Source organism: Myxine glutinosa, chromosome 4, assembly GCF_964187855.1.
Source record: "Myxine glutinosa chromosome 4, kmMyxGlut1.1, whole genome shotgun sequence".
Classification (NCBI taxonomy): Eukaryota; Metazoa; Chordata; class Myxini; order Myxiniformes; family Myxinidae; genus Myxine; species Myxine glutinosa.
Genome location: NC_136264.1, coordinates 186,796,531 through 186,811,587, shown reverse-complemented (window position 1 = coordinate 186,811,587; position 15,057 = coordinate 186,796,531). Strand labels below are relative to the sequence as shown.

At 43.9% G+C, this 15,057-nt stretch overlaps 1 protein-coding gene across 1 annotated transcript in view; it reads right to left on the bottom strand.

Moving 5' to 3' along the window:
* Window positions 1-15,057, bottom strand: part of LOC137425574 (forkhead box protein P4-like) — a 224,255-nt gene that overhangs the window by 68,388 nt on the left and 140,810 nt on the right. The window lies entirely within an intron of this gene.

Here is a 15,057-nt window from a genome sequence, read left to right as displayed (position 1 = left end):
GGTCTTCACCAAAATCTGATCAATTTGTCCTTGTCACATGCCCAATATGTCCACCAGATTTCATCCGAATTTGTCGACAACTTTTTGATGTATCCTGCTCACAGACAGACAAACATTAAGGGGTGAAAAACATAGGCATAAGGGAATAAATGCATGTGAGCAGAGAGCCTGGAGTTTGGAATGTCGACAAGGAGGAAGTTGCTGGATGAATGTGTTTGACTAGGAGAGGTGAGCTGAAATGGCAGGGAAGCAAGACAAGAAGAGTTGCGAGAAAAATTTGAGCCGTCACTACCTGTGTGCATTTGGAGAGTTGAAGGCCTGTGCGTTGGCTTTTTTATCAGTGATGCAAAGGATTTTCCTTGTTTTGAACTCACAGCAACCAGGAATGTGTGGTAGGATGCAGGGGTGCTTGCCCATAAGATAGAGCATGACTCCAATGCACGAAGTTCGAATGTTTTGTTGGATACAATGAGAGTCCTGCACTGCTGAAGTAGGGCTTGCCCAGATCAATATTGCCAAGTCCACTTGGCTTCTGAGGCCAGTTTGGAAATGTGATCTGCCAAAAATGATTGTGATTTATGTTGAGCCGAAGGATCTTAAGTGACTGAACTTTTAAAGGTTGATCACAGAAGTGGGTAAGAGGATTGCCATGTTACACTTCCTGAGGGACAAAGTAAAGATGTGAGACTTGCATGAATTTGAAACCATGTTATGTGTGCAAATCATTTTGCAAAGATGAGGGACAAATCAGTGAAATTGAATCCTCAGCAAATGGAAAAGAGGGTTTATTAGAGATTCAAGACACCTTTGAAACAAAGTGACACACATACTTTCCTACAGGACAGTCAATAACTCGTTTTTTGAGACTCTTCTTTGTGGTGGTTGTACCACCCAACACAGGCTAGGGGCCAAATCTTCCCCATTCTTTCCTGCTGCTTGGATTTGTCAGGGCAGTGCGGTCATGGTCAGAGTGCCGATCAGTTCCTGTGGACCGGCCCTTTCCCTTTTGTCTCTCTCTCTCTCTCTCTCTCTCTCTCTCTCTCTCTCTCTCTCTCTCGAACGCTCTCTCTCTCTCTCTCTCTCTCTCTAACTCTCTAACTCTCTAACTCTCTAACTCTCTCTCTCTAACTCTCTCTCTCTAACTCTCTCTCTCCAACTAACTCTCGAAGTAACTCTCATACATATACAGTTGGACCCCGACATTCACAGGGAATATGTTCCTGGTAAATGCTGCCAAGTCGAATCCGCGGATGTGGGTGCATTGATTTAATTGGGGGGTGGGGGGGAGGTGCGGTGTATATATATATATATATATATATATATATATATATAGACTTGGCATTTAATATGGAATTTTTTTTTTTTCTTGACTTAGGTTTACTTTCTTAACTCAGTATATCAATCTGGTGAGTTTCTTTTACACTTTGGTGATATATTTGTTAAAAGAACCATGTCACTGATTGTCTGTCGCAGCAAGAAGTCAACAACAGGATTATATCACAGGTGGCGTGGCAAAATGTACGGACAGGTGCATTTGACGATTGGCTTCACAGTCGGGTATACAAGGGTTGTTGCATTCTGTGTTAGTGGAAAACAACTGCTGCACATCTCCAAAAGTTATTGCCGCTTCCTCTGGAGATGGTCCGTCAACTTGACAATGCTGTTTGTCATAGAGTGGTGGCTTTACGAAATTACAGCATGAAACAGCATGCTATTGCTCGGCAGTATGGCATGACTCAAGGTCAGGTGTCAAAGCTCCTGAAACGAAATGCTCAGAGGGGTGTCCCTACTCCAATACCGAGGCCAGGACGTCCCCGCAGAACCACAAGGAGGGATGATCGCCAGCTGCACCGGTTAGTCCGCAATGGCCGTACCAAGTCAGCTAATTGGCTTAGGGCTGAGTGGCAGCAACTGACAAATGTGCCTGTATCCAGAAGGCTCGTCAACCAACGACTGATTCAAGCAGGCTATCGTACCAGGTGTCCCCTGAGAAAGCCACGCCTGACCAGACAACACCGCCAGCGCCGATTGCAGTGGGCCAGAGAGCACCGTCAATGGCAGCCAGGACACTGGAATCACGTGACCTTCAGTGACGAGTCTATATTTCTGGTCTATCGTCAAGCTGGCCGCGTCCGAGTGCGCAGACAAGTGCATGAAGCCTACAACAAAGATTGTATAGTGCCAAGAGTCCAAGCTGGAGGTGGTGGGGTGACCGTTTGGGCTGCTTTTCATGCAGGGGGCAAAACTGACCTGGTTGTTCTGAATGAAAACCTGAACCAGTTCAAGTACAGGGCCATTCTGGAAGAAACATTGCTTCCATTTGCTCGTGCAGCCTTTCGAGGAAACTTTGTCTTCCAAGATGACAATGCATGGCCTCATCGTGCTCGCATGATCCAACACTTTCTTGCTGACCGTGGTGTAGAGCATATGGAGTGGCCTGCCATGTCCCCGGATATGAATCCGATAGAGAACTTGTGGGCAGAATTAACGCGTCAAATCGACCACTTGGACCAGCAGCCGACCTCTGTGCGTGAATTGCAGCAGGCTATTGGCACTGCATGGCAAGCGATTCCTGTCCAGACCTTGGCAAATCTCGTGAACAGCATGCCTCAACGTGTACGTGCTCTCCTGAATGCTCGTGGGGGTTACATGAAGTACTGAACTGTCATTTTACTGTCCGTAATCCCAGTCGTAATTTAACTTTTGTTTTTGTTAAAAAAAATTTTGCCTAATGTGCAAAATAAAGAGATACTTCTGGAAAACGCACAGAAGTTTAACACAGTACTGTCCATGAATTGAGTTCGATATCAGTTTACATCACTTTCAAGGATCAATTTATTTGTTTCGAAACGTCAAATGTGGTTTTTGTTTCTTTTAAAGGTCACATTAACAAAATCTAGAATAATTTCAACATAATTCCAATGAACTTTTGGTTCTAAGACATCTTGAAAAGTAAGTTCACCCCCACAAAAAAAATATTCCATATTAAATGCCAAGTCTGTATGTTACAAATGGTCCAGGCTCAGAGAAGAGCTATGACACAGAACAAATTGGGATACAGCATGACAAAGGGAACTGCAGGAGAAAGGGGAAACACCAACAGCAGGGCGGAGGGAGTAAATAGATGGAGATGGGCAAACAAGGGATGCAGGTAATGATGAGGGGTAAGGGAAAACGCAAAGGGTGCACAAGATGGATACATAATCACAATGTTTGGGAGGGGTGAAGGGTGGTTTAACAGGTGTAGAAAAGATCATGATTTTGGATGTCTTGAAGACCTGGAGGGAAGTATGAGATTAAAGGGTATTAAAGATTAAAGGGTGGTTCCACAGGTGGGAAAAAGCGGAATAAATGAGTAGAGGTGAGCAGTAATTCTGGATTTAGGCAGTTTCACAAGGAATGAGTTGCAGATGGACCACATGCGTCTTGCAGATACAAGAGAGAGGGCAGAGAGTGCAAGTCTTGACAAGATGCCACCAGGTTTTTGTTTTTTTTGTATACAGAATCGAGGCTCGTGAAAGAGCTAACATATATCACAAAAACATATCAAAGAGACAAACAAACAAAATATATAAAAAGGGGAGCAGGGGACAAGATGGGGAGAGAAGGGGAAGCACATAAACACAACATTTGAGAGCAGGGACATCGGGAATGTGTGGGAGGGAGAGGGATTGGGGGGAGGGGGCATGGGAAATGGGGGGGGGGGGGGGGTGAGAGGTATAAAACACATGGACACTCCTAGGACTTCCAGGAAAGAAGTTGGTATTTCAAAAAAGTGGATTTGGGGTGAAATTAGCGGGGGTAGAAAAGATCAAGGTTTTGGATGGGGGAAGATAAGAGATGGTGGTGAGCAGCTGTTTTAAAGACCTGGAGGGAGGAGTGGGATTGAAGAGAGTGAGGGAGTTTGTTCCAGAGGCGGGAGAAAAGAGGAGTGAAGGTGAGCAGAGAGTCTTGATTTTGGCAGTTTAACCATTAGAGGGTTGCAGGCAGATCTTGTGCGACCTGAAGGAATATTTGGGGGACAGAGCCCAGAGAGAGCTGGAGGAGCAAGGCCGGAGAGGAGTCGGTAGAAGACAGAAAGACCACCAACCTGCCTGCGGTGAGTAAGTGACAGGCCCTCGGAGGTAGCTTCATCGCGGGAGATTCCAATGATTCTGAACGCTTTGGTTTCAACAGCGTGAGACGAGCTAGGTGTGAGGCAGGAGCACCAGCCCAGAGGGGGGAACAGTATTCCATTGAGCTGCGGATGAAAGCCTTATATGTGGTGAGGAGCTCAGGTGTGCCAAGGAAGGACTTCACACGACGGAGGATGCCCAGTCGGCGACTGGCTTTGGAGGCCAGATTTGAAATGTGGTTTTCCCAGGAAAGATCATGGCAGATAGTGAGACCCAAATGCTTGAGTGACAGAACTTCTTGGAGAGGATTATTCAGAAAGTGGATGGGAGGGTTGTCCAGTCGGTCTTTTCGGAGAGACATCGTAAGCGTGTGAGATTTGTCAGCATTGAAAGACATGTTCCACTTGTTTGACCAGTCTGTGATTTTCTCCAGGTCTGCAGAGAGCGAGGAGGCTGCCGATCTGAGGGATGAGGAATGGAGCGGCAGAGAGTGGAGTCATCAGCAAAGAGATAGAGAGGATTTTCAAGAGAGTCGGAGAGATCATTGATGAAGACCAGAAAAAGCACAGGGCCCAGAACACTGCCTTGGGGAACTCCAGCCTGAACAGGAAGAGGAGATGAGAGAAACCCATTCAGGGCCACACGTTGACTATGACGAGAGAGGAAGTCCGCCAGCCATGCGTGGAGATTTCCATGGATACCAAAGGAGGAGAGTTTGGTGAGCAGAGCGGTGTGCCAGACGGTATCGAAGGCACGTGATATGTCAAGGGAGACAGCTCTAATATCCTGTTTGGCATTGAGGACCTCCATCCATTTTTGAGACAGCACAAGCAGCATGTCCAGAGCAGAGTGACCAGGTCTGAAACCAAATTGATGATCAGAGATCAAGCCATTGGAGAAGAGGAAAGATTTCATATCCGAAGCAATGATGGATTCCATGACTTTGCTGATATAATTGGGAGAAGGCTGATTGGTCTGTAGTTGCTAGGATCTGTTTTTGCACATTTTTTGTGTAAAGCGGTGATGTTGGCTGATTTCCAAGCTGATGGCAGATGACGTTGAGCAAAAGAGAGGGTGAAGAGAACGGAGAGAGGGAGTGAAAGAGCGGAAGAACAGGATTTTAGGACCCGTGGGCTGATGCCGTCAGGTCCAGTTGCAGAATCAGAGTCGAGGGTTGACAGAAACTTTTCTACCTTGCCATGAGGAAAGGACACAGAGTCCAGGAGCAGATGGGTACGACTGGGTACGGTGGGTACAGAGAGGGATGGGTTTGGGACACAAGATTTAGAGGCAAACACAGAGTTGAGGCATTCGGATTTTTCACGTGCGGAGTCAGCTGTGCAGCCATTTGAGGTGAGGGAAGGGATGGTGGGGGAACAAACACCAGAAACAGATTTGACCAGACGCCACCAGGATTTGGAAGAGGGAGACAGATAAGAGAGTTCGGTCTTGAGAACGGAGAGATATTGTTTCCTGGCTCTCCTGAGGGTGGAGACACACTTGTTTTGGGCTTTGTGAAAGGAAATGAGATTTCCCTCCATTGGATTAGCTTTCCAGGAGAGGAAGGCAAGTTGTTTCTGGGCAACAGCCTCACCACAAGATTCCGTGTGCCATGGACGGGAGGAAGGGTATTGCAACTGAAGACGAGATGGGATAAATCTGTGCATGAGAGAGAGCAATTTACTTGGAAGAATTCCCAGGATGAGTTGATGTCAGAGGCGGTAGAGATGGGAGACCAGTCCAGATGATTGATGGCTGCTTGAAGACCGTGCCAGTTGGCCTGAGTGAAATGCCAGACTCGTCGACGCTGAGGAGGCTCCCTGAGAATGGTCAGAGAGATGTCCACTTTAACAAGCACATGATCAAATGAGCCGATTGGAGCAGAAGAAGAGCAGCAGACATTTTCAGGGAAGTTAGTCATAACCAAGTCCAGAAGAGAAGAAGCTCCGTTGACTGAGATCCGGGTTGGGAAATTGACAGATTGTGTCAGTCCCAGTGAGTCGCAGAAGTCCTTTGCTGAGGAGCCATGGCTGGTGAGAGAGGTACCCACACCTCGCCAACTGGCATGGTGACAATTGAAATCACATATGAGGAAGAGAGAGTTTGGATGAGTAGATAGAAGTTGGTCCATATTATCGGACAGCGAGATGTAGATGGAGTAATTTTAGTTTAGAGGAGGGAGAGTAGTTTTAGCAGTAGTTTTAGAGGAGGGAGACGAGTTTGAAAGCTCATTCCTGAGATTGGACAGATGTTGTTCTCTGGCTTCCAGAGAGAAGACACACTTTTTGTTATCTTTGTGGAATGATCTGAGGTTGCCTTCAGTTGGATTTGCTTTCCAGAAGAACACAATTTGTTTTAAAACAACTGCCTCACCACAGGATGCAGAGCAACAATTGCGGGAGGATGGGTAAGATAATTGAATACCAGATGGGATGAATCTGTGCATAAGAGAAAGCAGCTTTCTGTGGAAGAATTCCCAGGCTGAATTAATATCAGCAGCGGTGGACATGGGAGACCAGTTCTGATGTGTAAAAAAAATTATTTGTGGGAGGGGCACACATTGCGAACTTCAATTAAAAGGATTTTGCGTAAATGCCAATTTCAGACCTTGGGCTCTCACTAACTCTCGCAGTGACTTACGAAAATAACAATCAGTAAATAGAGAATACCATGTCATGAGCTTTCAAGAAATGTTTGGTTCACCTTCCTGAGGTTTCTTATTCTTTTAAAATAAACGTTTAAAGTTTTATCACTCTTTTTGAAACACCCTCTATATATATATATATATATATATATATATATATATATATATATATATATATATATATATATATATATATATATATATATATATATATAATATATATATATATATATATATATATATATATATATATATATATATATATATATATATATATATACATACATATACATATATACTTACTTACGCTAACATTCGGGTGTCTGCCTAGAAGGCACGTAAGACATCGGCCATTATAAAGCTCGCAGTGTTTAGTGTGGAAAATTCTGAGGAGATTACGGCTGACTCAATAGCGCAGTGGGCTGTTGACGCGTAATCAATGGAGGTCCGTGGTTCAAGTCCCGTATTGAGTCAGAATTTTTCACTCTTAGCCCCTCGCAGGAATTTGATTCCTGTTTATAATGTATATATATATCGTATATAATATATATATATATATATATTTTTGTTTTATTATGAATACTAGAAGCACAAATGTAGAAGCATGTCACATGTAAATAACTACTGAATTACGAATTTATATATACATATTAGAACATGACAGAACAGAAAGAAAATGGGAGGAAAGCAAGGAAAGAAATATGCAGCAGAGGAAAGGGGGACATAGCAGAACACTTGTAGGAAGAATGTTTGAAGGGAATAATGAGAGTAAATTGAGGGGTGGAGGATACAGTGGGGATCATGCTGGATACAAACTGAAGCACAGCACGAAGGGGCTGAAAGAACAGGAAGGGAGAATAGGGCATGAAACAGCAATGGAACAGAAAACAGAAATGTGGGTGAAGGAAGAGGGTAGAAAATATAATAATGAGTGTGGATGGGTGGTTGACCTGAGGAAGTAAACAGCTTGAGGTCTTGGAGAGATGATTGAGATTGAACAGACTGAGGAGGTTCGTTCCACAGGTGAGAGAAAAGACGAAGTAATGAGTGCAGGTGAGCAGTGAGTATGGATTTTTGGAGTTTTAGCAGAAGTGTGTTATTTGCAGAATATGTGTACCCTGGACAAATCTTGGGGGGATAGAACATGGAAAGAGCAGAGGGTAAAAGAGCAGAAAGGAGATGGTAGAGGACAGAGATGCCACAAGCTTCTCTGTGATGCATAAGTAACAGGCCCAACACTTAGGCTCCATTGCCATAGTTTCCAATGATTTTGTGGGACTTTGTCTCCACGGTATTAAGATGTGATAGGTTTGAGGCTGGGGCACCAGCCCAGAGAAAATAGCAGTAAACCATCGAGCTGCAGCTGAAGGCCTTGCAAGCTGTTAAAAGTTCAGATTTACCGAGAAAAGACTTGGCACAACAGAAGATGCAAAGTCGGTGGCTGGCTTTGGAGGTTTGACAATCTCTGATATGTGGTTTGCTCAAGAGAGATCGTGGTTCATAGTGCGTGACCGAACTTCTTCAAGCAGTTTGTCAAAGTACATTGAAGGAACCACCTTCAGAGGCCATCTTTCCCTGCAGAGCAGGGGTTGGCCTTTTGGGGGCTCTGTGGTCCCATTTTTGAAGCAACGTTTTATGGCCAGATGCCCTTCCTGTCGCCAACCCTGTTAGTCGCCTCTTGCAGACACACAGGGAATTACCAGTGAACTGGTGCTCAATTTGCTGACCTCGGAGGGATGACAGGCCGAGTCAACCCACCTGGCGTTAATTGAGCGATCGACCAGGATTCAAACCCAGGATCCTAGGATCCCAAGCCCGCACCCTAACCGCAAAGCCAACACCAGGCAAAGTACATTGGAGGGTTCACCAAATTTCCTTTTCAGAGATACAGAATGGGAGTGTGAGATTTGTTCGGGTGGAAAGACATTTCCAAGTGTTGGACCACCTCCTGATTCTATCAAGGTATGCAAAGAGGGAAGAAGCTGCTGCCCGTCTATCTAAAATGAGCGATGCTTCTCGGGGGTGGAGTTGTCAGCGAAAGGATGAGAAGGGTTTTCCAGATAATCACAAATATCGTCGATGAAGACGAGGAACGGAATCGGGACCAAAACATTGCCTGCTCAGCTTGTGCTGATACTGTTCTTCTAATACATCGGAGCTGTTCCTGGAAGGTGGGAAGTGAAGCCAAGACTAGATAGCTATAAGGCAAGTACGTGACATCTGAGCTATCCTTCCATTCCATGGGATGCGCTTGTAAAGATTACATATAAGGACTGCACCACATGAATGTGCGAGTAAATGCAGAGCAGATGGGTGGAACAAGCCTCGAAGGACGATGCACATCAGACGAACATCACCAAAGATAACGCATTGTAAAGGTAACTACAGGTGATTGGAGCTTTGGGAAGGAGCCACAGCAGTTAATTACTCCAGAGTAATTATCGCAAAGCCTAATGACACAAATTGCCTTTAAATGTCTCTAATTGTCACTTGAGCAAAGGTTATGCAAATGAGGAGAGAGTGCCACACCTATGGAACCATTAATATGGATCATGGCTTTGTGTACACTACATTAGCTCGTTAATTAGATTTTATTCAAGTTAATGCTAATTACAGTTGCTCCCCCCCCCCCCCCCCAGTAGCTTTTTATTGCCTTCATATCAAATTCAACGCAAAAACACAATATTTCTGATCTTTGCGTTATTGTGTTTGTTGAACCTTGTCCTACAACTTAAGGGAGGAAGCTAATTGAGGTGACAGTTGTTTACGCTCTGTCGCACAGATGAATTGCAAATAGGACTGAGTTGTAGAAAACACGGAATGGTTGTTCAAATACTCGTTGGGCACCGACTACAGACGGCTCTTCTCTGTAACTTTATTACCCTGCGCTCGCGAAGCGAAAAGCGGGGTTAAGCATTCAGTTGGGCACGTGTGCCGTACGTGTCTGCATTTTAAAAATCCGTTTTCTCGGCAACCGTTGATCCGATTGATTTTACCACAGGAGTGCTTCCGCCTGTATAATTTTTTTATTCATACGTATGACGTCATAGGTCACGTGGTACGGACGCCATCTTTAAAAAACGTTCGACTATATCTCCCAAACCACTCAATGGAAAAAATTGAAACATGTCTCATTGTCAAGTACTCCCCATGGGGAATAAGATATGTTCATGATGATGTCATCGGTGCCTTCGTTATGACGTCATAATTCGATAAGTACAACACGTATCCGATCATTGTGAATTTTTTTTCTCAGCAACTGTTAGTCTGATGGGCACGAAATTTTCACCATAGGAACGCCTCCTCATGTAGAATATTTTAATGATAATCATGACGTCATCAGTCATGTGGTACAGGTGCCATCTTGGAAAAACCGAAAAATGTTACACCTCTATATCTCCCAAACCGCTGCATGGAAAAAATTTAGACATGGCTCATTGTAAAGAACTCCATATGGGGAATACGTGTTGTTAACGATGACGTCATTGGTGCCATAATTATGACGTCATAATTCGACAGGGACAACGTTTAGTCTGATCAATTTGAAATGTATTGAGCGTGATCTATGCAACAATTATATTAGAGAATATAAATTTATGATGTCATCGCTCACGTGGTCTGGCAGCCATATTGGATCAAAGCTCTGGCAGCCATGTTGGATGAAAGTTTAAAAAATGTTCAAAAACAGAAGGGTTGGCTCACAACAAGTTGACTGCGCAGGGTAAGTATTCTATGAATACCATCTAGTTAAATCAAGTGATGGCATAGTCATGTGTAAAGCAGACATTAGTCCTGCCATTCGTGAGTACAAAAACAACGAATTGCGAACTAGTTCCAGCTAGAACCAAGCCAAAAGTTCCGATTAGCCAAAGTCAGAACAGCGATGATAAAAACACGTTAGTAATGGCAATTTGACTTGGTTTGGAACCAGATCGTTCACAAGTCTGGGTATTGGAGACTTTACAAGTTGGGCACAAACTAGTTCAAAACGAATTGGTAGTGAAGACGAGGTGTAAGTTCGTCGAATAGATAAACAACACTCTCTGGGCTGCGAGAATGAGTTACTCACATACGAGACAATTTTAGTTCTCTTTTGAACCACCTCGCAATGCACGACATCAAAATTTTCCTTTCGAATGAGGAAAAGGGCTGGCAGGACAGCCGAGCCCAGATATAATCTGTCAGTCTTATGTTTCACATGCAGGGCGAGGCATCAATGAGTGCGACGTCACGCAGATGGACTTTAACCCTGAGGACCCGTCTGCCAACACTGTTCGTTGGTGGGCGGTAAAGATCCCACGGTGTCCTCAGCAGAGAGTAGGCAAGCTATCGCTGGTGCCCTGGCCGAATTCCAAATTATTGATCTAACCTATAGGGGGCACTGCATCAGCAACACAGCAGCTGCACCCCCAACAAATGATGCTACCCACAGTCGCGTGCTGCGTAAAATGGAAGGCAAATCGCCCAGCATAATTGTTGCCAGGAAACTGCTTCGGCAGCACCAGTGCTCCGTTAAGAGTTGGGCGCATCTCATCTCAAATGAAGAATAAAAATATAGCCATGATGAAGTAGTAAGTCATAGTGCCCAATGGAGTCGTTTTCCGAGATTACTAACCCTTGGGATATATTCCGTTAGCAAGAAGGTTGCTAATCGCTTGCCGGAGCCATTCCGTATAAACTGTTTGGCAAACCGCTCGCCCAGCTGCTGGGCAAGAGGAGCAAGTGATGAAGAGAGGTACTTCCTTATGTTAGCAAAAATGGCCACCGGAGTCGGGATTCCAAACGATATTACAACCAATGAAATGTTCGGAGGCATTCCTCTGTTATATGTAAACTCATTATATTATTGAAACTTGCATTTCATACTTTTATTGTTACTTCCACTTTTCATTCTAATTCTTCAAGATCTACAAACGTGCAAACCCTCCCCTCCCCTCCCAGAAATACACAACGGAGGGTTCATAGATGAGCTTGGCATGAAGGCTCCTCCTTTTGACTCCCTATTTATTTATCTTTATTCCCCACTTCCTTGTAGCCGGCGAAGCCGGTGTTGTCAATGAACGCGTACGTATTATGTTGAAAAAACAGATTATGCTGGATCCCTTGGCTTGAGAATTTCGAAGCTTTGACGCACCAAATCGCTCAATGGAGGCCGCCATCTTGCGGATGCGGAAGTATGCATAACAAATTTGAAAAAGTTCCATAGGAGTTTGTTTCACCCATCTTTGTTTGATTCACATTCTTATGCACCTCTAATTTGTAATTAAAATACTTTAAGACCAACCTCGGCCCGCACGGGCCTGGTTATCTTCAACGAAAATCGTCACCAAACACCGGAACCAATGAGATTCGAGCATTTGAAAAAATATTAAAAAAACCAAATCACTCAATGGAGGCCGCCATCTTCCGGATGCGGAAGTATGCATAACAAAATTGCGAAAAAGTTCAATAGGAGTTTGTTTCACCCGCCTTTGTTTGATTCACAATCTTATGCACCTCTAATTTGTAATTAAAATACTTTAAGACCAACCTCGTTATCTTCAACGAAAATCGTCACCAAACACCGGTGACGTCACCAATTTGACACCGTCACCAATGAGATTCGAGCATTTGAAAAAATACTTCAAAAAAGCTTATTACACGTTTCGGAGGCTGAAAACGGCGTCAAATATTCTAAAATTGACGAATAATTATTTTTTAGAAATCTCGCGGCCGTAGGGGATAGTTTTTCACGGCCGGAAATATCCAAAGTTGAGACGGAATTCACCAAATTAATCAAGAAGTAAATTTTATCAATTTTAATGTCATCCAGAATGCAAATGGTGTCATTTTAGGTCTGAATTTGCGAAATTTTGTGAGCTGACCAATCAGCGATCAGCTTAGGTCAGCCAATCAGCGCCATCGACACGCTTTGATTAACAACAGTCACACATTGCCGTTGAAACGGCGCTATCGTCTGATCTGTCGGCACTGATCTTACTGCAAGCTAACTTGTTCTGGTGGAGGAAGCCGCAGTGCCCGGAGAGAACCAGTCCTGACAGCGACTGAAGTTAGAAGACTACACACATACTGTGAAAACGTATATTAAGCCCAGTTAAAATTTCTTAAAATAGGCCCTAAGCTAGCACATCGTATAGTTACTTCCTTAAGCTTCTTGTGACATTTATTGTATGTAGGTATTGGGGAGGACTGTCTGCTCTTCTCTTTTACCAAGTCTTACCAGGTACGGTACCTACTACACCTACCTACTACCAACTACCTAACCCACTGATGCCATCGTGATGGGTAAAATAGTGGCAAGAGGCTTTGGCTTCGCCGGCTCATTGCGGCTTTGCAGTCGGGTACTAGAAGCCGGCGAAGCCGTGTTGTGAATGAACGCATACGTATTATGTTGAAAAGCCAGATTTTGCTGGATCCTTTGAGAATTCCAAGCTTTGACGGACCAAATCACTCAATGGAGGCCGCCATCTTGCGGATGCAGAAGTATGCATAACAAATTGCGAAAAAGTTCAATAGGAGTTTGTTTCAGTTTCACGCGTCTTTGTTTGATTCACAATCTTATGCACCTCTAATTTGTAATTAAAATACTTTAAGACCAACCTCGTTCCCCGGGCCCGCATGGGCCCTGATTATCTTCAACGAAAATCGTTACCAAACACCGGAACCAATGAGATTCGAGCATTTGAAAAAATATTTCAAAAACCAAATCGCTCTTTGGAGGCCGCCATCGTGCGGATGCGGAAGTATGCATAAAAAATTGAGAAAAAGTTCAATAGGAGTTTGTTTCACCCGTATTTTTTTGATACACCATCTTATGCACCTCTAATTTGTAATTAAAATACTTTAAGACCAACCTCGTTCCTTGGGCCCACAAAGGCCCTGGTTATCTTCAACGAAAATCGTCACCAAACACCGGAACCAATGAGATTCGAGCATTTGAAAAAATATTTCAAAAAAGCTTATTACCGGTACCGCGTTTCGGAGGCTGAAAACGGTGTCAAATATTCTAAAATTGACGACGAATTATTTTTTTTGAAATCTCGCGGCCGTAGGGGATAGTTTTTCATGGCCGGAAATATCCGAAGTTGAGACGGAATTCACCGAATTAATCAAGAAGGAAATTTTATAAATTTTAATCTCATCCAGAATGCAAATGGTGTCATTTTGAACTAGGTACGGTACCTACTACACCTACCTACTACCAGCTACCTAACCTACTGATGCCATAGTGATGGGTAAAATAGTGGCAAGAGGCTTTGGCTTCGCCGGCTCATTGCGGCTTTGCAGTAGGGTCATATTACGCTGTAAGTGCTGCTAACACAATAACACAAGAGAATCGAGTGAAACTGAAAACTACCACTCAGGCAGCATTTGCTCGGGTATCGTGATAGCTGTGTTTACATGGAGACCGCCATGTTTTAAAGTGGTACCGAGCATTCCGTTCCGTTGGAGTGCGTGCTTGAGCGCTTGCTTTGAATCAAGCAAGCCCCTTGGCAAGTGGTAAGCAAATCTCTTGCTAACGGAACACACCCCTGGTGTTGCCTTGTTCCGTGAAATGTGCTTTTCTGAATCAATTTTTCTTTCTCTTCCATGTTCTCATCTCACAAGTTCCTTCTGTTTTTTCTCCATCTCATTTTTCTTGCAGGTGATGAAATCTCCTGCTCTCATTTCAGTTTTGACCCTTCCTGCTGCTTATGAAATCCCACTTGTGTTTGTGATAAGATGTTGCCCTCTGCCCAAATGTCTTTCCTTCTTTAGTCTATGTGATGCATTCTTTCTTTCCTTTTCTTTTTGATTTAATTAGTGATGAAGGGAACAGAAAGTGACAGATGGTGTGTGCTTCAACCTTTAATATTGCTTCTTGTAAATATTTTGTTCTGTGAGCCGACTCCTTGAGTGGCCGACATGAGGTAATCAAATTTCAGATATGATTCCGAAAATAATCAAAGCGTTGAGTGAGATCAAAGTATTGGATCTCAAGGTTGGATGGAGTGCTCTCGGAGTGAGCAATCAAAGTATAGTTCCCTGAAACAATCCAAGCTTCACTGAGATAAGTTGCAAAGACAATGAAATGAGGGAATTAGATTTTTGGGAGAAAGCGAATGTTGAGGAGATGCTAATTAAGTGGAAGGAAAATTAAACCACAAGCAGGTCAACAGGTAGCAAATGGGAAAAGTTGCAATCCAAAATGGCAGATATGAAAGGTCAAAGAAGCTATTTTTCCTGAATAAACAAGAAGCAAGGCTTTCATCCGCAGCTCAATGGAATACTGCTCTCCCCTCTGGGCTGGTGCTCCTG